This window comes from Siphateles boraxobius, unplaced genomic scaffold, assembly GCF_051911475.1.
Source record: "Siphateles boraxobius isolate OS27281-9 unplaced genomic scaffold, OSU_SipBor_1 54, whole genome shotgun sequence".
NCBI lineage: Eukaryota > Metazoa > Chordata > Actinopteri > Cypriniformes > Leuciscidae > Siphateles > Siphateles boraxobius.
The window spans coordinates 4,202,235-4,227,906 of record NW_027509180.1 but is presented as its reverse complement, the minus strand read 5'-3'; the positions used below and the strand labels follow the sequence as shown (position 1 = coordinate 4,227,906).

At 37.5% G+C, this 25,672-nt stretch overlaps 1 protein-coding gene across 4 annotated transcripts in view; it reads left to right on the top strand.

Moving 5' to 3' along the window:
* LOC143714414 (uncharacterized) overlaps positions 1-25,672 on the top strand; it is a 1,189,624-nt gene that overhangs the window by 409,103 nt on the left and 754,849 nt on the right. Inside the window, exon 2 of one of the 4 annotated variants that reach the window (XM_077205567.1) lies at positions 14,971-15,085. The exons of the other annotated variants lie outside the window; for them this stretch is intronic. The gene's annotated coding sequence lies outside the window, so the exon portion shown is untranslated. The remainder of the gene's footprint in view (positions 1-14,970; positions 15,086-25,672) is intronic. 4 annotated transcript variants of the gene reach the window in all.

The following is a 25,672-nucleotide window of genomic DNA, read 5'->3' as shown; positions in this document are numbered from 1 at the left end:
TTGTGCCATTTAGGAGGAGCTAAACTGAGCCCAAAACCCCCTCTTCCATGCTGTACCTGTCCCACGATATCCCCAATTTGAAGGTCAGCCTTTGCCTCTACTGCAGATTTCTTTGCTGACCACTTTCTACCAGTTTTTACCACAGGGGCTGCCTCCCTTACACATCTGTCGCGTGACTCTGCAAAAGTCATTTCCAGTCTGACCTTGGCACACTTAAACTCCTCGGTTAAAGTAGAGACTGGCAGCTGCAATACTCCTTTACTATAAAGTCCCACTCTGCTGAGGCAGCGTGGAACTCCCAACCATTTCCTGATGTATGAACTTATTAACGCTTCCAGCTTATCCACTGTTGTCAAAGAAACCTCGTACACAGTCAGTGGCCACAGCAACCTTGGCAGTAGACCAAACTGAAAGCACCAGAGTTTCAGTTTACCTGGTAGAGCACAGCTGTTTATGCTCTTCAACCCTTCCACTGCTTGTCGTCTAACTTCTCCCACTCGAACTGTGTCCTTTAGATCCCCATCGTACCATCTCCCTAGACTCTTCACTGGCTTCTGAGAAACTGTTGGTATTGCCTCACCATTAATGAAGAATGTTTTATCTACTACCTTGCCTTTAATTATTGAGATACTCCTTGATTTAGAGGGCTTAAATTGCATTCGTGCCCATTCAATATTATCTGTTAACTTCCCCAATAACCGATTAGTGCAGGCTACCGTTGTAGTCATGGTTGTCATGTCATCCATGTATGCTCTGATTGGTGGTAGTCGCATCCCCGAAGCCAAGCGCTCTCCTCCTACTACCCATTTTGATGCCCTAATGATTAATTCCATTGCCATGGTAAAAGTCAGTGGAGAAATGGTGCATCCTGGCATTATTCCAACCTCTAAGCAATGCCATGTAGTGCTGAATTCTGGAGTTGAGAAACTAAATTGCAAATCTCCAAAATAGGCTTTCACTAAATTTGTTATCGACATCGGTACCCTGAAAAAATCAAATGATGCCCAAAGAAGCTCATGTGGCACTGAACCATATGCATTAGCCAAATCCAGGAATGTCACGTGGAGCTCCTTCCTCTCCTTTTTAGCTGATTGAATTCGTTGCCAGATAACACTGATGTGTTCTAAGCATCCTGAGAATCCTGGAATGCCCGCTTTTTGAACTGAAGTGTTAATGAAGCCATTCTTTAATAGGTAGGTTGACAATCTCTGAACAATAATGCTGAAGAAAATCTTGCCTTCGACGTTTAATAGTGAAATAGGGCGAAACTGACTGATGCTTGTAGCATCTTTTTCTTTGGGTATAAAGACTCCCCCTGCTCGGCGCCATGCTCTAGGTACAACCTGCTTTTCCCAAGCCACTTTTATCAATTTCCACAGAATTCGTAGAACTCCTGAAGCACTGTTGTACACTCTGTACGGAACTCCATTAGGCCCTGGAGATGATGAAGCCCTTGCCTTTCTCACAACCTGCTCTATCTCTTTCCACTTAGGTGCACAGACCTCCATTTGGTATTCTGGTGGATTGACAGGTGGGATGTCTGACGGAATTCACATAGGCTCATGCCTTTTTGCATCTGTATGTGTTTCCTCCAAATATCTCTCTAGCTCAACCCTAGATGCTTTTAAAGTGCCATTCTTCTCACTGGTGAATAACTTCTTTACGAATTTGAATGGATCTTTATAGAAATTAGCCCTTGCACGCTCCTTCTTTTTGTAGCGTTTCCATAGGCGCTCAGCTCTGCGTAATGTTGCCAGCTTATCTTTTATGGCCCTTTGTAAGAGATTGAGTCCCTCCTTCTGACTTTGTTCCGCTCTTTTCCATTGCTTCCTCAGCTGTCTCCTTTCTCTAACTAACCCTTCAATTTTCTGCTGCCGTCTAGACAATCCAGGAGTAATTTGTACTTTTTCCTTCCTTTTTTCTACACCAAACCTCTCACTTCCATATGCGTAAATGATGTACCCAAATTTATCCAGCTTCTTTTGAACTGTACCAGTTAATCTTTCCAATGCAAAGCATAGATCTGTGTTTACCGTGTCCCATGCAGTTTTCTCACATGCTCTTGGCCATCTAACCCCAGGCCTATGCCTGACCGGGTTCACAAGAATCAATTTGTTCATCACTAACTGTGCAAACCCTACCCTCCTCTATGACAGGGGTGCTGATATCCTGCGAACTGTGGTTTGCTTCCTGTCGCTGGATTTCATTCGACTGACTTGACTGACTTCGTAAGAAGTACTGATCAATGCGAGGCCCTTGTCCCTTCTCCCTCAAGCATTTCATTTTCCCTTGATGAATCTTCAAACCCCTGACCGTTGTCGCCTTGCTCCAGCCACAGACACAAGCTTGGAGTTCAATGGCTTTGCTAACTGCAGAACCTGAACTAGTCTTTTGTGAAGTACTCTCCATACTCATATCCGTTTCCATTCCAAGGTCGTTAACCATGTTGTCCACCATTGAGTCATCTTCCGCCCCTGCTCTCGCAGACTCTAGGGGTATTTTCCTCTTTGAATTTTCAGAAGCCTTGGGCGGGTGTCTCCAGCATCCTGTAAACACAGAGCTGGATACTGCCGACAAGGGTAGCTAACCCTTACCAGCCCCATTGGGGTCTCTTTCCTCCTGTCAGCTGTCTCTCCAGGCTGTCACAAGGTCTTTCCCTTGTTGCCAGCAGGACTATTCACCGCAGTCACTGGACGTATCCAGATCTTCATGATTTCCATTACACGAGAGTTGATGTTAAAACTTCATGCTGATTTGTACTTGGCTTTCGCCAAGATAAGCACCAACTAAGACGTAGCTTTACAGTAACCTATGCTTCTCCATCCATTTACGCTTCTTTCCATCTGGTGACGTGAATCTCCTTCTGTCTGGTGTTAATACAGTGTATTGCGCGTCAGCACACACAACGGCTGCAACCACAGTGCGGTCCCCCCATAACAACCCTCTGGATTGAGCGGAGTAGGGAACATCTCTAGGGTCTTCAAGTGGGCACCTTCCGTCCTCAGTGTTTCGTCGACTAAACCACGACACCTCAAGAGGGCTCGACAGTGACTCTGGCGTCCCAGAGTCACCCCCCTCCGTCCCCCACTCAACTCAGCCCTGCCTACTGACCTCTACATTCCTCCAGCTGCTGAGACCTAACCACAATCTCACAATCTCTCCGCAGCCCAACCATACGCGCCGACCTGTTTGACTAAGGCTGTCGAGCCCCACTGGTGCGTTAATATGCAGTTTCAGTGGCAACGGTTCCGTATGGCATACCACCTACCGCAAAACACAATATCTGCCCAACCACCCGTCATTCACGCAATAGGAACCTCGGTTAGGAACCTGGGTGTTTGTGTGTGTGTGTGTGATACCAATCTTTCATTTGAAAGTCACGTGTCTAGTGTCTGTAAAACCGCATTTTTCCATCTTAAAAATATATCTAAATTACGTCATGTGCTCTCATTGACAAATGCTGAACAACCAGTTCATGCGTTCATGACATCAAGGCTAGATTATTGTAATGCTCTACTGGATGGTTGCTCTGCATGCTTAATAAACAAACTACAGCTAGTTCAAAACGTAGACGCTAGAGTTCTTACCAGAACCAGGAAGTACGACCATATTAGCCCGGTTCTGTCAACACTGCATTGGCTCCCTATTAAACATCGTATAAATTTTAAAATATTGCTGATTACTTACAAAGCACTAAATGGTTTAGCTCCCCAGTACTTGAGCCAGCTCTTAACCCATTATAGTCCTTCACGTCTATTGCGATCTCAAAGTTCTGGCCAGTTGATAATACCTAGAATATCTAAATCGACTGCTGGCGGTAGATCCTTTTCCTATTTAGCACCAAAACTTTGGAACAATCTTCCTAACATTGTCCGGGAAGCAGACACAGTCTGTCAGTTCAAAGCTAGACTAAAAACACATCTCTTTGACCTAGCATTCACATAACACTCTATAGACTTCTATAATTCAATATTAGGCTGCTTAGATTAGGTCAGCCGGAACTGGGAACACTTCCCTTAAATCCTGATGTACTCGTTACATCATAAGAAGAATGGCATCTACGCTAATTTTAGTGTCTTTGTTTATCCCGAGGTTTACCGCAGCCTGCCGGATCCAGGCCGTATCCAGATCTGACGAAGGACTTTCGCCTGGACCCGATGACAATGCAGTGCTGAAGTGCCAACTAGCCTCTCCCTATGGAGGATCCCTATACCACTCTACAGATAAAGCGTTGTGGAATTTTTCGGTTCGCGTACCTACCCAAAGTGATAAGATAAAATAAAATTCTGGATCAAAATTTATCGACAAGACAAGTAGTTTGTTTAGGCATGGTTTGTAAGGAATTACAAACCTGCGCACATATATTCAAACGCACATAACTATAGAATCAATTCTTAATGCGCATGTGAACGCCATCAGCGTCTATCACAGGTTCACGTTTAAAGTCTGTTTAGAGAGAATGGTGTCGTCTTAGCGGCCCCTAATTTAATAACAAATGATCATTTAGACAGAAGTGAATCCATCAAAACTAACTTTAGCTGGAAAAAACATTTTTCAAGAACCACTATAAAACTAAACCAATCTCTGTTACCTTAAATTATATGTTTATCTCTGTAAAGCTGCTTTGAAACAATCTACATTGTTAAAAGCGCTATATAAATGAGGATGACTTGACTTGACTATAATGGTTAAGTTGGCATTGCTTCAAATACATTTATATTATATTATTATAATAATATTAATATAATAGCCTATTATATAACTTTTGGTTAATCTTTGTTTTTGTTGACCATGTAGTGCGAGTTGTTGATAGAAGGAAGGCCATTGCGCTGTATTTGCTATTACGAAGACTACGGAAAAGACGCAGTTTTTGGGTTCACTCCATGAACCAACGAAGGAGAGAATATGGTGCATATTACCATCTTGTCGCCGAACTCCGTCTTGACCGTGACCGACACCTAAACTACTTCAGGATGAATGCAGAGCAAATGGATCACATTCTTTCCCTGATTGGAGGCCAACTAACAAGGCAAACAACAAACTACAGGCAGTTCATTGAACCCAAGCAGCGACTTGCAGTTACACTGAGGTAAATATTAGCCCTTAATTATTTTTAAATATTAATGAATAAATGTATTTTGCTTCAATAAGTTAAAATATGTCTTGCACCAGTTTCATGCTTCAAATAAATAACTTTGACTTGGGTACATCAACTAAAAAAGGTTTATTAAGTATATTGAACCAATATCTCAAAGTCATGCATAAAATTATTATGAAAATACATGCTTAACAATATGGTTACATAAACAATACAAAAAATAATCCTTCAAAACACTATTACATTGAAACTGCTAAACTATTTACAACATGTGGTTGGATTAAGTAAATAAAAAATACTTGTGGAATGTTAAACTGTAGCTCTACAGTCGATGGTAAATGGTGCAATGTTGTTCAGGCATGGTGGACATTGGCGGAGGTGTGACGTGGTGGGGGTGATGGGTTTGTTCCTCATGGTAGGTGGGTGTGGGGTGAATAGGCAGAAATCCAGATGATTGTGGGTGCTGGCTTCCTCTGCTAGGGAACACTGTGTGTGCTGCTCGCTTGTTGCCTCTGAACCTCATCTTCTAACTCTAGGTCAGCCAGGTAGGTCATTATCTGTATTTGTGTCCTGGAACGGTTTCTGGGAAGCAACCGATTCAGTTTTGGAATTAAACTGAGGGCAAAATAATACATTTCATCACATTTCACAATAATATACACTCTAAAAACTAATTCAGAGGACCTTTAGTCATTACTGAAATATATATATTGTTGTGAAATAAAAAATCAAGTTCTGAGATACTGTTACAGTTTTTACTTGTAATTGTTATCTTATTGAGCTTGGATGACACACAAATTGTGCCTATTGATTAAATATACAATCATGAGTTGTCAGAGTTTAACATTTTCAGTTAATACAAAATAATTTAAATTTAAGTTCTGTTAATGTAAAATACAATTTGATGACGTGTAAACGGCCCACAGTTTCCCGCATGTGCGCGCGTGTTCAAGGCCAGACGAGTGACTACAGCTGCAACGCATTGAAGCGCGTGGTGAATGGTAAGTAATTTTATGCTTAATTAATACACATATTTGCAATCGCTCAGGATTCTGTTTGTGATGATAGCCTACTGTAACCGAATACCGAAATCTGGAAGTCCTTAAAGGCCCTTGCACACTGAGTCCGAAATTCGCGGCTGAAATTTTTGCACGTTAAAAAATAAAAACGACGTTATGTCAATCACACTTGCACACTACCGCCGAAACTTTAGTCCCTCGTTAAAAAAAAATTGGATCGGGTTCGATTTTCTACGTTTTTCGTATCTGTAGATAGCAGTTTGAATGGTGTTTGAGTGGTGTTTTGACAATTCAGAGCCACCGAATTACGAATCCGAAAAAACGTATAGGCTACGAAAATGTCGGACTCTGCAAGGGCCTTCAGTAGCTAGGCCTACAGTCTGTGTGCCGAGCTTTCTTTTACTGTCTATGGTGCCGAGGTAAATTTAGCTAGTAGCTGTAGCCTGTCACTGATTGAGTAGCTACACTATTTGTTCAGATACTTTGCTCAAAACCAGTCGGATTTATGTAGGGCCCTAAGAATTACGTTTTATTTTTTCCTAAATTTCGTTTTATTTATTTTTTCCAAATGTCTTTTTTTCGGTTTAAAAATTTTGGAATATCATTTTTTACCTTTTTCTCGTATTTTACCACAAAAGAGTGTTTTTTTTATGTTTATGTATAAAATGTAACGTTATACAAATGAAATAAAAATGACCAGCGTCTGTCTCCTGTTCTCTGCTGTTAGCGAGCAGCTGCCCTCTCCCCGGGTCTCAGTGCTTGTTTTCAACAGAAACACAAAAAAGCCTGCTCTCCATTGTCTGTTGAGAATTTATGGAAGAACCATATTTCATTTATAAGGGTAATAAGTTAATATTCATGTTAAGACAGTTAATGTGATAAATAATTTTTAAGAAAATTGATGCTTTACGTTGTATTAGAAAGGACAGTAATGGTAATACAGTTAATTTTAATGTTTTGAAAGGAAAATGTATTAAAAGATGAATGTTACATGTATGTTTAAAAGAGAAATATATTACAATTTAAAAATGGTGCTAAAAATATAAAGTGATTGGAAAGCTGTTTAAAAATATACATAATTCCTTATAAAAGTCAGTAATATCATTTGTGTTATTTAAAATGCAGATTGTGAATTCATGATGAATAAGTGTTTTGTTTGCACTAAAATATCCATCCTCCACGAGCAACCCTTAAAATTTCCCTGACATTTTCGTGTTATAATTGATCTTATTACCAGCATGACAAGGCTTGCTTTAAAATTGGCCCCCATCACAAAAAATGTCACTTTTTCCTTCCCCTGAGATGATGAGCGGTCAGAGTCCATCTACAGTTAGTGATGATGACACAGGTGAAACTTGTTTAGTCACTATTGAAGACTCATAAGTAGTGATGGGCGGATCGATCCTGAAGTATCGATACTTCGATACTGACGTGGTATCGAAAAGGATCGATCCTCACACAAAAATATCGATCCAAATGTGTGTTTTTTTTTTACCAGTAATTTTTTATTAATTTAGCATGCAATTCAGTGCGTAAAATAAGCTTCTAATTGGAAAAATAAGCGAATGTTAGCGGGTAATTGTGTAGGATAGAACCTTTTCTCCTAGTCATCTGTATACAAGACTAAACCAATCAATCACAGAGAGCGTTCGATGCTGGTGCTTCGCTGAGCTCACAGGCCCAGTGCGTTTGGGAAACGAAGCCTTGCTTAGATGACAGAGAAACAATCGGGAGTTATTTCGCAATAAACAAACCAAAACTGTACATAATGGTTTAAAATGTTGACGTCAGTAAGATCTTTGTAATGAAATTAATATTTTTATTCAACAAGGATCGATACATTAAATTGATCAAAAGTGACAGTCAAGGATTTTACACTGTAAAAAAAAATCTACTTCATATAAATGCTGTTCTTTCAACTTTGTTCATCAAATAATTCTGCATAAAATGTATCATGGTTTCCAACAAAATATGAAACTGTTTTCAACATTGATAATAATAAGAAATGTTTCCTGAGCAGCAAATCAGCATATTAAAATGAATTATCATCATGACTGGAGTAATGATGCCGAAAATTTAGCTTTGATCACATGAATAAATTACAGTTTACTATGACATAGAAAACAGGTAGCCTATGTTAAATTGTTAAATTGTAATATTACAGTTTTTACTAAGAGAAATAAAAATCTTACAGACCCCAAACTTTTGAACAGTAGGCTAGTACTATAATTTGGGTAGTTTTGTAAAAGTCACTGACTAATTAAAGGGGAGTTGAGAGCACAGATCACAAAATATTTAGGCCTAGTAGTCATGAAAACGTGTTCAGATTTAGCATATTAATGATGCATTCACCTCATAAATCATGACACACTGCTGTAAGTGCATACAAGTTCAAATGCATGCTTTTAAAATGAAAAAGTATCGGTATCGGTATCGATATCGGCGATACTGGCCCTGTATTTACTTGGTATCGGATCGATACAGAAATTTGCAGTATCGCCCATCACTACTCATAAGTGAAATTGAAAATTGTGTGTGTGTGTGCGCGTGTGTGTGTGCGCGTGTGTGTGTGCGCGTGTGTGTGCGCGTGCGTGTCCGTGTGTGCGCAGGAGTGGATTTCTGCCGTGATCCAGCGTTCTGGTGTCGTGGTTCAAGTTGAGACGTGATCAGCCTCCTAAAGAAAGCCGTGAAGAAGTACGGTGTGAGACAGAAACATTAACACTTTCCTTTTGTAATTCAGATCTACAGTAAATAAATCAGTTGTGTTCTCACACACACACCTCCTTGAATCATTTTACTTAATTTATCTCCCTACTTAGGTCTTCAGTCACTTTGCCGTGGGCCTTGCAAGGACAAACAACTTGCCTTCATCTTCTCCTGGTATCCTGGTGTCGTGGACCAAGGGGTTCAAGTTGAGACGTGGTCAAAGTTGATTGAAAAGAAGCTTTGCTCATTTGATGTTGAAATTACTGCCTTGAATGTACAGCCACCTGTCATTTTTTTGTGATCATTTTCATGTGTACAAGTCGATGGTGATTCATGCACAGGGTTTTACTTGTATAACACTGTTCCTCCTCACAAAGCTTCTGGGTACATGTTTTGTGTCTTAGGAGAATGTAACCTACAAATGCTGCTGTTTGCACTTTTAAAGGGATAGTTCACCCCAAAATGTAAATTCTGTCAGTAATTACTCTCCCTCATGTTGTTCCAACCCCGTTAGACTTTCGTTCTTCGGAACACAAATTAAGATATTTGTGATTAAATCTGAGAGCTGGATCACTCCTCCATAGGCTTCTAAGGGATTGAAACTTGACAGCCCTGAAAAGTCATTAAAGACATCGTTAAAATAGTCCAAGTGACTACAGTGGCTCAATATTAAATTTATCAAGTGACGAGAATACTTTTATGAGCGCAAAAAAACAAACAAAAATAACGACTTTATTCAAGTATTCATTTCCTTCTCTGTGGGCCTCGAGATTTCACGTAGTGTAACAGCGTAGAAGTGCTTCTTGTTGAACGTCACACGCATCACACACATGACCAGCGTCGGCCAATAATGAGGCTACGTGTGGCGCATGACACAGAAGCACTTCTACGCTGTTACACTACGTGAAATCTCGAAGCCGACAGAGAAGGAAATGAATACTTGAATAAAGTCGTTATTTTTGTTTGTTTTGCGCTCAATAAGTATTCTCATCACTTAATAAATTTAAGGTTGAGTCACTGTAATCACTTGGACTATTTTAACAATGTCTTTAATGACTTTTCTGGGCTGGCAAGTTTCAATCTCTTAGAAGCCTATTGAGGAGTGATCCAGCTCTCAGATTTAATCACAAATATCTTAATTGTTTTCTGGATGGAAGCCAAAGTAGAAATAGATTACTCTCTATTTCTAATACTGATCACTTGTAACGCTTTCTTTTCCCATATAATTACTCTAGGATCATTCCATGTATATATCCTAATATGGGTCTGTTCTTTCTCTGCAGTCTCCATCCGCTGGACAGTTCATGCAGTCTACACTAAATCTTTTCTTGTTTGTTTTAGATTTAGCTAATCTCTATTACCTCTGCTTTTTGAATTTCTTCTAATTTTTCATTTAGAATACTTTTCTTTTTTAATAGGCTTAACGTTCCTTCGTATTCCTATTTCATCTTATGCTTGTGTATAATAGAGATATTTAGTAGTGTCGTGCATGCACTTCATAACCCTGACCAGGTTATTTTAATAATTCTACAGTGAATTATTCTTCGTCTATTAGGTTTCTCCTTTTTCGACTTTTCTCGCCTTCGAGATTCCAACACTACTATTTGTCTAACCTTTCCATTAGGTTTTACAAATTCGTTTTTTATCTTTTCTATCAGATAATTGAACGATACTCCCCGTTACCTCTGAGCACTTGTTTATTGATTTTGGCCAGTTGGGCGCCATGTTTTATGGTGTAGGATCTAATATCTCATTATCCCCTATATATAAATCATCTGCACCTTCTACCTTATTTTGTTTATAATCTCAGGTAAGGTAAAGTATTGGTCAAATATTACACTAGATAATAAGTATTTAAATTCATACTTACAGTCTAGGTCTAGGAGAAAGAGCCCTCCCTGGTTTAGTTCTTTATAGAAAGCAGGGACTTGTGGCAGGCAATCTTTTTTTTATAACAATTATAAGTAATTTTATTCTATTTGTTATTTAAAGGTTACTACATACAAAACAAAAGATGTACTAATATAAAAGTAGTTCACAGGTTCCACCAGCGGGTGTCAGGCTTGGATCATCAAACAATGGAGATCTGGCTTGTCTTCCAACATCTGACCGTCCATGTCATACAGTAATTTTTAACCTCTTCATTACATAATCAACCTCATATGCACAAATTCATCCAATCCCAGATCTTTAACAATGGTCAACTCCTTTAGTTGTTTCACAGTTTTCTTATAAAAAGTTCTGAATTCCTCCTTCCGTCTTCTCCTTGCTCGGCTTCTTGGCATTCTTCTCCTTCGGGTCTCTAAAACATGACACTACACTTACATTTTCCTTACTATATGCATGCTTAGTATTTGTTTCTTAATACAGGTTACAGTCTATTTATTTGCTCTTTTGATTCAATAAAATCATTTTTCCAAAATACGGCTCACTGTGTTTTCTTTTATCCTTTTCCAATAAAACATCTTTATCAAAACATGTCTCTGTGTAGTCTTTATAAACCCAATAAACATTTTTTTACATCATGTCTCTGTGTCTTATTCTCTTGGGTTTCATCCTAGGACCAACTTTTGCAATTTCATGTTTGTATAGCATAGATTAAATATAAAGTCTTATAAGCAGTTTTATAATAAAAAGCTGCAATGAAAGACTCTCTATAAAAGTCTTATATAAAAGGCTAATATAAAGCCTTAAGCAGTTTATTATAAAAGCCGTAATAAAATACTTTCTATATAGTGTTATAAGTATATTAGGAATAAATGAACAAATTGCATGTTTCTTATGACTATATATATATATATATATATATATATATATATATTAGAGGTGGGCATAGATTAATTTTTTTAATCTAGATTATTCTCACTGTAATCTTGGAATTAATCTAGATTAAAATGGCTCATTTCAATTCTGCCGAAGGCATTCAGAATATGTGTGCTACCCAAATAATGTCTAAAAGTAAGTCTTTGAGAATAGTTCGCCTCGCGTGGGGTTGTGAATTTCAGCCAAAAATGCCATTCGACAATAGAGGAGCAAAAGTCGAATATCGTTCGAGAAAAAACGCACACTCACAATGACAGAAAGGGAGGCCAATTTCATCTTTTGTGATTTGTCATCAAACAAACTGTTTATTAATTGAACAAGTTACATGTTTTCGTCGTTTTTTCTTTCTTTTACATAGTAGGCTAATTGGAAGAAGAAAAAAACAAGCACGACGTAGCTACAGTCCGTTTTTGCATCGCCAAACCAGATGCTCGTTAGATCAAAAATAATGTCATAATGATTTTATGTGAACCTGCCTTTACCGGCAATAGCCTCCTCCTTTTTAAACAAATTAGTTTCAATCAATGTAAACTATTCGTGTGACTATGCCCCTGCGCAATACACACATTACCGCGGGATGGCGGGTGTTCATTTCATAAACTGTAAGTTAGCTTATTTATTAACCTGTTAACCTTTGCCTGTGCGCCTACGCTCTGAAGCGTTTTTTTGTAGCCTATAAATTAATGTATCCAAAAACGGATAATGTCATACTTTTTAGTAGTGCTATCGTGGCGTAATAATCTGTTTGGTTGTAAAATGTATTACCTGAATGAAATGAAATCGAATGTATCGTCCTGTGGAATCATTCATTCACAGACAGCTTACGAAGATGTTCAACTAATAAAGATCTTCATCGCTGGCAAAAATATGATGCATTTGCAGATTTGCGTTCACTAGACTAAACTGTAGATCCACGGCCACTTCATACGCACTTCAAGTGTCTCTAAAGTTCTCTGGGAATTGCAACAATTAAATATTGGCTAACTATTTGTACGTTCTATAAAACTAAAGATAACGCCATCTTTAATCAATTCCTCAAGCAAAATTCTCAAACCAATTGTCATTAAAAAACATGTTTGTTTCTAACTTTGATTTATTTACTATTCCAAATGTGCATTAACCCTTGAGGAGGAAGAAATTATTTTATTCAAAGTAAAACCTATTTATGAGTGTACAAGTGTAATTGATATGTTATTAACATCAAAACTGCATTTTAGTAGAAACTCTGGTGCCTTTTGAAATATAGCATTTGGTTTTACAGTTATAAGACTTTACTTATTTCACTGTATAACGCTGATATTACAAAATCCCAAGACCAAGTTCACATTTGTAATTATATAATAAAAAAAACAGGATGAATATTAAATCAAACTTTTGATTGTTTAACTTTTGTGTGTTTTCTCCAATAAAGGGATGTCATGAGCTAATAACTGTGTGCACTTAATTAATTTTTCCTCTATGAAAAAAAATCACAAAACCTGTATTTCTTGCTAATTTGACAGCTTTGTCAAATTCCTCTTTTAATATCAATTAGAAAAATTAAAAAATAGAAAACTGTAGAAAACCTGTAAAAATGTTCCACGGGTTAGTGAATAATTTCCAGGTGGTGTGACATCATCAGGTCACATGACCAGGAAGTTATATAGCCTAGATTTGTGCATTTCAAAAATTCACTAAAAATAGACGCAATGACGTTTTCCAAATCCAAGTCGTGTATGGTGTGTTCCAGGGGTTAGCGAATAAATTCCAGGTGGTGTGACATCATCAGGTCACATGACCAGGAAGTTATTTAGATTTGCGCATTTCAAAAATTCACTATTGGGTATTTTTAATTTTTAGATTATTATACATTAGTTACCATAACCACTGTCCATCTTTAAATTATATGAAAATGTTACCTTTTAAAACGTTTGCTGAAGTTGTCCGCAATGTACCGCTGATAACCGTTATGGTAACACTACGAAGCTAACGTTATATGTTAAGCTGAAATGAGACAACGTTATATTTCACATATGGATATAAAGACATATAAAATCATAATACTGCTGAATATGTTCATTTTGTTGTTTTAGGTAGATGCCAAAGGGGGAGAATTGCCGTCGGATTAATCCCACAGCTGACGAGAAACAGCTGCCAGCGCATTTGAAGACACACACACACACACACGGAAATAGCACCTTTACAATTGTTTCAATAAATAATTTACTGTGTTCCTTACACCGTTTCTGTTTTCTTTGGTTAGCCAGAAGTAAAATAAAATAAAATTATATTCAGGGGACTAAACGCGAAAGTCCCATAAACGTCCCGAATGGCCGCTGGTGGTGCTGGGAACGTCCTCTTGAACGTCCGGAGGACGTCTTCGCGAAGGTCCGCAGGACATCAAGCGGACCCTACACGGGGACATTCGGGGGGACGTTCGCACAGGCCATTTAGGGGACGTTCTGGGGACCTTCAGGCACGCACAAACACACACACACACACACACACACACACACACACACACACACACACACACACACACACACACACACACACACACACACTCACATAGAGAACTGTCAGACTGTAACAGAGAACATTTTGAGATTGTGAAATAAAACACATTTTATACAATTATGAAAAAAAAGAAAAGAAAGAAAGAAAGAATATATATATATATATATATATATATATATATACTAACAGGCAAAACATTAGCACTAACAACTTGCATGGAAAATATCTACACAGACACACAATAAACATAATAAAAGTTTGATAAGTTTAACTACAAAGCAGAAATTCCCATTACAAAAACAAACAAAAAAGTAACTTTCTTACCTCAAAATTGTTTTTTCCACTGTAACATGTGCTGTGTCTGCCACAGGGCTCTACTTTATCACATGTATGTGGAATAAAAACTAAACTCAGCCATAGAGAACTCAGCATGTGCGAAGTTAATCAGGTGATTTGTAACTAGTTCATGATTGGACCGATTGGAATTGTTACAACCATCCCCGGTCTTCCCTATATGTTTTTTTTTTGTCTTTTTTTATTGCATGAACTAGAACAATACAACGAGACATAATCATTCAAAGTAACTCATTTACAAAATGATTTAGCCCCACATTTGTCCCGAACACGTTATATGCACAATGCACATTGTATTTCGCTTTCCAGCCCAGTGTGTGGCGGTAAGTCACGATCGTTTGTTTACAACCGCCATTAAACCTCAGAGGAAGAAGATTCATTTTCAGCTTGATCTCTGGTGTGATGTGCTACTGAGTACTGACTTAATATGAACAGTTATGTACTTTTATGTCTGAAATATGCTCTTCCTAATAGACGTGACTAGAAGTTTTGACTCGAGGATGAACTGAACTGAGAAGATGTTTGTTAAAGCGGAGATTGAGGACTCGTGAAACAGAACCCTGGATAATAAAACACGAGGAACAAGCAGGTTGGTGTCTATTCATCATTCATCTTTAATGACTGTTCTGGTACATTAAGATAACAAAGGTTTAGAGTGTCTGCGGATAGTTTATATAAACAAAAGATCTTTACTCTAAGGGTTGTAAAACGGTTCAAGTTACTCACGGTTCGGTTTGTATTTTTAGGGTCATTGTTTCGGTATGGTTCGCTATGTGCACGTCAAATAAAGGAAATAATATCAAATCTAACTACAAGCAACAGCACAAAATAAAATAAAAGACACTTACAAAATAAACAGTGTTTTTCAGGGTTTAAAGGTAGGTCTAACTTTAGTTTTTATGTACAGAAATTAAATAAAGCAACTAATGTGTTTGACTATAATCTAATCAATAATTAAAGGTCAAGTCAAATATATTTATACAGCGCTTTTCACAATACAGATTGTATCAAAGCTGCTTCACAGTATCAATCCAAACAACTTAACAATGTTTGTTTATTACTGGAAAAAAAAGACATCCAAGTTTGGTAAAGCTAATCAATGGTATGATTGGTTAATTAATTTGAATATCCCCAACTGAGCAAGCCAAAGGCAACAGTGGCAAGGAACCGAAAAACTCCATCCAGTGACTTAATGGTGTCCTAAAACTCCATCAGATGACCCAATGGAGAAAAAAAACAACCTTGGGAGAACCCAGGCTCAGTCGGGGGCCAGTTCTCCTCTGGCGTTTATGAACTAGAGGCCGAATTTACAGTAACTGTAAGATAAAAAAATTATATGAATGCCTGGCTAAATAGATGCGACTTCAGTCTGGTTTTAAACTGGGAGAGCGAGTCTGAGCAATGGGCAATATCAGGAAGGCTATTCCAGAGTTTTTGAACCAGCTAATAAAGCATTACAGTAATCTAGTCTCGAGGTCATGAATGCATGAACTAACTTTTCTGCATCAGAGACTGATAGCATATTACGTAGCTTAGCAATGTTTCTAAGGTGGAAAAAGGCTGTTTTTGTAACATATGAAATATGCTTTTCAAAAGACAGGTTGCAGTCTAATGTAACACCCAGGTCTTTTACTGTAGCGGATAAAGTAACAGGGCATCCTACTATGTTAAAGTCGTGCTGTGAAAGGTTTTGTGGGCGGTTTTTAGAACCGATAAGTATTACCTCTGTCTTGTCTGGATTTAATAAAAGAAAATTATGCGTCATCCAATCTTTTATATCTTTAACACAATCTGTCAATTTGGATAATTTAGCGTATTCATCTGGCTGTGATGAAATATATATTTGAGTGTCATCAGCATAACAATGGAAACTAATTCCATGTTTCCTTAGAATATTTCCAAGTGGCAGCATATATATTGAGAATAATAAAGGGCCTAACACAGATCCCTGCGGCACTCCATAGTTTACTGAAGTTATGATCGATTTTTCTCCATTTAAATAGACAAAATGGTAAAAAAAAATGGATCTAATTGTGTCTAACAATCTAACAATATTTTTGAACCTTGTTTTTTTTCATCTTCAAAAAACATCACTTCAAAATGAAGGGAAATTAGCGCATATTTAATTAGATATAGCCTGATTAGCATATTTAAACAAAAAATTACAAAAAAACATGCAATACATTTCTTTCTCCAATTCATCTGAGTAATCAACTGGTAAAGTTTCATGGTGATATCTGTAAGTTAAGATTTTTACCCTATTCACCTGTAGTGTCTGGCATTAAATATTTTAAACACTACCTCAAACGGCTGGTAGGGACTACACAAGATTTCTATCCGGTTAGTGACATCACAAACCCTAGAATTTACATAAACCCCGCCCCCGGGAACGTGATTTATAGATTATCATGACATAATGCTATCAGTGACTAGAAGATAACTACACATAAGCTACATAAATTCATCAACTAAACTACTAACTAGGGATGTCCCGATCCGATCACGTGGTTTCAGACTCGATCGGAATCGGACGTTACCTCCCGATCAGGACTCGGATATATATGTATATATATTCTCATTATCTTTTAACACATCTATAGTTATGCGGTGGCACCAGGGCCTGAAGTTAACTTTTTTGACCACCAGCCACGGTGGCAGGTGGATTTAAAAAAAACACCTGCCACAGTAACTTTTTACCAGCCAATTTTTTTGCTTGTTTTTTTTTTTTTGCCTCATAAAAGTGAAAAATAGAAATCACACAAACATTGTTCTTTAACTTGTAAGAATTCACATTTAAGTGCTGTCAAGTAATTAACAAAATCATTATAAGTAATAATAACTCTTAAGGGGGTTGCACACCGGATGCGCGGCGCCGCGTAGCGCAGAACCACGTCTTTAAAATTCGAACACATTATTTTCTATCAGTGTACACACACCAGCGGCGCCACTCGGCGTCTGTCCGCGGCGCCCAGCAACGGCTCAGGACCTTGTTCAAAATCCACATTTGTGCTTATTTCAGCTACTTAAAACATACCATTTGCCAACATATAAATTTGCTGTATTCAGCACAAACTCTGCTACAATAATATGTGAGCAAAATGGATGTACATGTTTGCATTTTATAGAAAAAAAATATTATGCGTGGTTAGTACGTTTTGGGGAAAAAAATGTCACCGCAATAAGGCCATTTAACACATACTTATAATGATTTAAATTTCTTATGTCAGTTTTTGGTCAGCACTGCTGTATGCGTGGGAGTGTGAATGGCCATGAATATTAATGTGATTTACATCTGGGAAGACTAAAGGCACTCCCCCAATGGCTAATGGCCCAAGGTACTGTGATTGGCCTGGACTAAGAATGATTCACTGATGAATAAAAGTTAAAAAGAACAGCATTTATTCAAAATAGAAATCTTTCCTAAGAACGTAATGACTTAAAGTCATTACTATCACTTAACGCATCCTTTCAAAAAAACAAACATAAAAAGACCAAACTTTTTTTTTTTTTTTATATATAAAAAAGCGGACTGCATGTTGCTTGCCTGCTTGTTTGCCTTGGCTCTCTTCGGAACTGGTGGATGGACGTGTTCATTGTCACATCTGTTATAAAAAAGAAAAAAGCATGAGCATGCTGATAACACAATCAAATAAACTGTATTATTATCATTATCAATCACTAATTGCCATGGATAATGTTTTGTTTGTAATTTCACACAAGAATAGGTAGCCTACTTTTACATTATGACGATGTAAACACAATTAGGCTAAATTTCATCTGTAAAAAATTGCGTCTGTGCACTTACTCAGTATGATTCTCGATCGCACTGAGAACTGAACGACACAAGGAGAGCATGATGCAGACACATTCCTAAAAAAAATAAAAAAACTGTTAGCATACATTATCCAAAGTAAACAGATGGACAATTAATGGGTATGGATGCACAATGTATGTATATATCTGTTGATGGGCCATGGGACGGAGAAATATCTGTTGATGGCCCATATAGACCGCACGCATTTAGTGATAGGCCTACACGCAATGAACCGATCGTTCGTGAACGACATTTCAAACATTTACACCTGTATTCAGTTATTTACGCATATTATAGTGTCATGGGCTAACCAACACTGAACATGTAATTATATAAAAAATGTATTTTATTTAGACCTCTTTTACCGGAGCCTGAAATATTTCTCGTTATATAACCTAAGTTATTCACAAACAAAATACATTAGGCTACGCATAAGGCACTATTTTAGCATAAGTAGTGTCATAGGCTAACCAAAACTCAACATTTTTATATAAAAAATATATTGTATTTAGACAGTATCACATATTTTACCGGAGGCTGAAATATATTTCACTAAATCAATAGGCTATACCTAAACATGCAGTTATTCGCAAACAAAATACATAACGCAAAAGGCAGTATTTTAGCATGATAATCAGTGTCATAAGCCAATCAAAACTATATATTTAATATACAAATATCTTTAGAGAGTAATATCACATTTAAAAAGTTTACACAAGCGTAGGCTATACACGAATGTTAGGGATATTGTGAGGCAATCTTTTCTGCAAGATGTCAAAAGCTAGGCAAAATATAGCCTGAAAATTCATTTGAGCTCTATACGATCAGAAAAGAAATTATAAAACACTAAACAACTTTCTCCGAACTTGTATCCTCGGCGGGATCAATTCGTTCTTCAAAATGCAGCCGTTCCTCGTCGAGTTATAATCTTCCTCTGAGGAAAAGTGAATTCTTCCTCGCTGTCCAGAATCATCTGAAGGGCCTCTTTGTCGGAGTACCAATGAGAGGTACAGTTTTTTCATTCTCAGTTCATTATCTTTAATTAGCTGAGGCCGCCACGCTTTTCACGTGGTAAATAGGTGATCTAACGTTATGCATAGCACACGCCCAGCGATCAATGGCATAAAAACACGAAGTTTCTTCACTGATAGATTCATTGCGTTTTGAGGATGGCACGGTTTCAAACGGATTACATAAACTGGAAATATTTATTTTTTTAATAAATTATTTCATTTAAAAGAAAAGAATACAAGCTTTAAAAAGACACAAGTCTCGTTTCTCTGTGACATGTATTGACTTAGTTACAGTTCATTTTTCGGACGCGTTTCAGAATGGACTTCACTGACAGAGAGAACGCAGAACGCGCATCAAGTTTATTTTTCTTTATTAGGCGAAAAGCACAACACTTTGTTTTTTATTGTGAGGTTCCACAAAAAAAATACAAACTTAACAGGAATCGAATGATGTACAACACTTATATGTAAGATCAAAATCAACAGAGTAATTTGAGTCTCTTTTGCACTGATAAGGAAAAAAGTGAGCTGTTATCGCCGGCGATACCGCCGACCCCAGAGGGTTAAAACAGACTTTGCTGCATTAATCATAGATGAACTGATCTATAAATGAACATGCATCCCAGAAACTGTGTGAATGATTTACTGTCTTGTGTACTATGTATTTGATACTACGGTATATATTTGTGACCCGCTCTGGCGAAACGAGTCGGAAGTCGCAACGTTCCATTTTAAGATATGGGCCGTTGAAAAAAAAAAAAGTTTTTTTTTGTTGTTGCTAATTTCAAAGAAAAGACATTCAAAAATAATCGCGCAGCCTTAGAAAAAGGTGTAATAATGCGTTACATTTGTAAATTGTAAATACAAAAAAAAAGAAAAAAAGTAAATATATATTTTTTAATTCTACCATGTATTACATTTCCGTTATTTTGCCACTTACTCGACACAGGTAAATTGCAATCGAGGATTTTTTTTAAAATCGAATACTCGACTTTAATCGAGGAATCGTGACAACCCTTGTCAGCTATCAGACCAGCTCTTCTCTTCCATGGAGATGAAAAACCCATCTGATTTTAGAACAGAAACACACACACTTTATAAAACAGCAAGGACAAAGACAATTAGGAAAAAATACACTACTGACACTGAAATGGATTCGTATTAACCTTGTTTAAAAGCTTTCTTTTCTTGTTGATCAATCAAAGTGGTGACATTGCGAACTAAATCCAGTGTTAGTTCAGTGTAATTCCCACGTGCAACAAAATCTCTTCTGTGTAAGTTAGTCACTCACTGTAAAAAAATATTTTTTGGTGGAGTAAATACTTCTGAAAAAAACCCAATGTAATTTACATGAAAAAGTTAGTTCAGGCAAGAATTAAAAAAAACTAAGTAAATTCCATATCAGTACTTAATTCAAGGGAGTAGAAATGAAAGTGTAAATATCAAATCAATAAAATTAAGTAAAAATTACTCAACTTTTCTGATACTGGGATTCCCATAATGCACTGGACCTTGAATAATTAATGAGGTTCATTTTTCAATGGTTTCCAGCTGTATTTACACTGTTTTATCATTGTTTTTTGTTGTCAGGATTAGTAACTTGCCATTTTGTGACATTTCGAGTAATTTTTTTGCTCAAAATGACACATTCAAACACAAAAACGACCCATCAAATGTTACCGCCATTGTGTATTGTCAACCAAGTATTGAGGTCTTTGCATTCACATGATGCTTAACATCTGACATGATGAAGTATAAATTACTTAGATGATCTAAGTAAAGCACATACTACAAATGACTAATAAAATGCAATATTATTGTTGTAGTGAAATGTAATGCAAAGGAAATTTCAACTAAATCGATATTAATCAACCCTTTACTAGGTAAACTACAAGTTAAAATTACTTATTTTCTTTGTTATTTTCACTTAACTAGGTTAAGGAAAGTTTACCTAATTCCATATTCCAAGTAAATTTAACTTAAAGATTTCTAATTAAAGCTACTGATAAATATGTTTAGGTTTTTACTTGACAAATCTTTGTAAATGTACTAGCATTTTCTGAGTGAAAAAAGTTGCCTAGCTTTTTTCAAGTAAATCCTAGTCCAATTTGTTTTCAGTGCAGTCAAATCACTCCATCTCCACCTATAACTGGTGTGTGGTGATGGTTTTAATAACCGTGAGTCTCGGACTGGTTTGTCTTCTGTTGATCATCATCTCATACTGCAGTATTTCATGATCACAGCAGAGAGAGACGAGATGAAGAGTTACAGGAACACAGCTGAAGAGTTTGATCAAACTAAATACTGCATACGTGGCAATTACACTGAACTAACACTGGATTTAGATCACAATATCGCAAGTTGTTTTAAACAAGGTTGTGTGGTTTCTCTCTGCTGTGGATCCACTCATGTGTTTTCAAATATTCTGATCGAATGAATCTCTTGTCGCAGTGTGAACACTTGTAAGGTTTTGCAGTGTGAATTCTCTCATGCAGTTTTAAATAGTTCTGTCTAATAAAAGTCTTCCCACACTCAAAGCACATGTACTCTCTCACACCAGTATGAGTTTTCTGATGTCTATGTAAAGTGTGCTGCAGTGAAAAACTCTTTCCACACGGAGAACATATTTATGGGTTCTCCTTCGTATGAACTGTCAGGTGTGCCTTTAGAGCTGTTGACCCAAGAAATGTTTTGCCACATTGATCACGTGTGAATGGCTTCTCCCCGGTGTGCATCCTCATGTGTCCTTTAAGGTGTAATGATTGCGTGAAAGTCTTCCTACATTGATCACATGTGAACGGCTTTTCTCCAGTGTGGATTCTCCTATCCTTCCATTGAGTTCCTACTGTAAAAAATTGCTGTAAAATTTAAAGAAACTTACTGGCAATTTTGGTAGCCAGTAAACCTGTAAATTTACAAGAGTACCATAAATCATCAACTACAATTATACTGTTCAACCAGCAAAACAAGAGCAGTTGTGAATTTACAGTTCTTTACTGTAATCTTTACAGTGTGTTAATAATACCATGCACTGAATTAAAACCAGAGTTAACCCGAGTTATGTGATTTAATAAAAAAGGATTTTAAAATTTTAGTTGGTAAACTAATTAATTAATAGGAAAAAAAAGTAATCGGATGTGTTGCGACTCTCAGAATCGGATCGGATTTGTGAGGTGCCTAAAGATTCCCACCACCAATTAAAATATAGGCAGATATCTAGAAATACAGAAAAGAACACAAATATTGTAGCCTGGGAAAACCCAGACAACTTCCGGCAAATTTAGATTTGCTCTGAAAGTTAGTCTGGCAAAGAGCTCATTCAAGCCCATTTCCAATCCGTCGAAATCGAGGCACCAATCAGAAGCGTTGGGGCGGGCTTTACATGATGACGGCAGCGCTGGGATTTTGAAGCAGATTTTGTAGCCTACATTACAAAGATGGATACCGCTGTCGAACATCACTCGTTCGAATCAGCTATCGCGTCTGTTTTAAGCGATTTGAACGTTTCCTTTTTGTTAAAAACCGAGCAAAGAACAACACTCGGAGATGTTTCTCCGCCGCTATGCATACGTCATCTCCTTCATCGCTCTGATTGGTTTTAGATCTATCCGTGACGTCCGTTGGTGACGCCCCTCTGGAAATGATTTGTCTATGACGCTTTGCCAGACCCTAACTCAGTTACAACTGAGAACGGTCTGGTTTTAACCAGGCTACAAATATTGTATTGTACAATACATATTAATAATGGTCAGAAAAACATACATATTAGTAACCAACAAATACCTTTAGTCTTAGACCAGTGAAATGAGGTTAATGTGTCAATTTACAGGAGATCGAGAAGACGTCAGCATAATAAATGAGGTGAAAACAGGAACCAAATTGACGTGTAATGGGAATAACTATTTACTGCCTTAGTACAAAAATTAAATGTCGGACAATGGGCTTCATCGTTTAATCAATAATAGCCATTATAAAAGTATGAGTGAAAGGTACAAGAAGCTATAAAAATATAGCTATAAAATAAGAAATAAAGCAAAACAATTCAGTCAAACATACAATGTCAGCGCTAGTTTAACGTTACAACAGTTAAGTGCACGCGCAAGTGACAATACTCTGTCAACCAATTACTGTTATGCAATGAGTCTAGCCCCACCCATTAGTACCGTACCACTGCCGTAATAGGCTTCACTGCGACTTCATGCAGCTCTGTGCAGAACGAGCGGCAGCTGACTTGAAGAAGTGCATGCTGGTTAGAAATCGCACTCGCGAGCACCCTTCTGAGAGCTTAAATGACAAATGGGACACCCTACGGCAGGGCTATTCAATTAATATGGATAAGGGGCCGGAGAATGTGAGTAATTATGGTAACAAATAAAGAAATTACAACAACACACTGAAGGAATCAATATATTCTATTTTGTAAATGCAGAACAACATATGCACATTGTGATGCACTAAGACACGTAGGCCTAAGGCATTGTTACATTACACAGGATTCGCATCGACGGCAATAAACGCGTATTTCTCTGTCCATTCATTGTTGAACTGCCTGTTGTCTGAGTCAACTTTTCTTTTTTTAAGGTAGAGAGAGACATTTCAAACTTCGTGTTTAAAACGAAATTTATATCGAAATTACTTCGTGCTTGGCTTGAAAGAAAGTCAGAGCGTTTAGAGCGTGGCACTAGAGCGTGCCGTCACTCGTGATACCAACAATCCCCAAGCAAAAACAACACATTTCAGCGGTAGATCGCCTCTTATTTAACAAACGAATGAAATGAATGCTCTGCTATAACTGAAGATTTTTTATTTATTTGTATTGGTACATTCATGCCGCGAGATGTTTCAAAAGTGGTGGGCACAATATCGACCTTAGCAAAAAGTGATGGGGGCATGTCAGACACCCGCAAATTACGCCTAAAGGGCCGGTACAAAATCACGGACTTAAATCGACACGCGCACGCGGCAGCCATTGTAAGTCCACAAGACATATGAAGTGCATTTGAAGTGTGCCATTTGCAACAGGCCCTTGATAACAGTAAACATTATCTTCATCTTATATTGTATCATGTTTATCTGATTAAAATGTGTTTAATAGATTCTATGTGGTTTATCTGGTTAAAACTGATTAAAAAACATAGACTCCCCTTCATTGACAGTAGCTTTTAACTTCATTCTTGTTCAAATAGACGCTGTATGAAGCAGTACATAAAGTATTGAATGAAAATGTCTCTGAAACATCTGTGTATTTGGCAAATATTGCATTTATTTCACTTCAGCTGTGGTAAAGTATACAAACACCTAGGGCTGGATGATTAATCGAAAAATAATCGAAACCGAAATTCAGAGCCTATAACCGACGTAATTTTACCATGTCGGTTATTTCGGTTTTTTAATCCTATGAATATTTCCGCCCACTGTGTGTTAATGTACTTTCCCCTTAAAGCATATTGCCGCGTGTGTAGTCACGTGACTCCGCCCCGTCCAGTCTGCGACATTGAAGCAACATCAGCCCCTTTCACACAGCGGGTTGATCCCGGGAAATTGCCAGAACAAACACCTTCTGTGTGAACGCAAACACGACCCGGGATTGATGCCAGGTTGGGGACATTGTAACATTGCCGTGTTCAGTCCCGGAACGCGCGCTGTGTGAACAAAAGCCATAATCAATGCCGTGTCGTAATGATGGCGCTGAGCCGGGATCGTTCGCCAGCGTGAAACGGTACGTAATGCGCTAGTTTATGATCGAATCAGAGATAAAATTTACAAGCGTTGTTTCTCGAGAGAAATCACAGCTCATAAGCAAACTATAGACGCAGCTGGGACATGTCAAGTGTCTTCGCGGGTTGTGTGTGTCTGTGTGAACGCACTCTCTTGATTCAGAAAATCACTGGCAGTGTGAGTGAACCAAAGTTAAACGAACCCGGGTCAAATCCCGGTCCACTTTATCCGTGTATTTTCCCTGAAAGGGAACTCAAACACTGAGTCAACTCAGCAACAGGAGCCGCTTGTACCAAAGAAACACGCGAAAAAACAGAGAGACTGAAAAACGCCCAGCAACAAGTGCCTCCACTCCACAAAAGCAGGTTTCCATAACACAAGCATTTACAAATGCTACACAATATGAAAAGGATTAGTTTTTTTAGTTTTATACAAGTTATATTTTACTTTTAAGATGGCAATATTTACAATAATTTATTTTGTTTACAAAAATAACTATTTTCTACATTTTTAGGAAACTTTCGCTTTACATTAAAACTTTTTTATAAGACGTTTTTATTTCAAGCATTGTATGCTTTGTTTGTTTCAATTGTTTGAAATATTTAATAAGTAAGCATTAAAAGCTATCGGT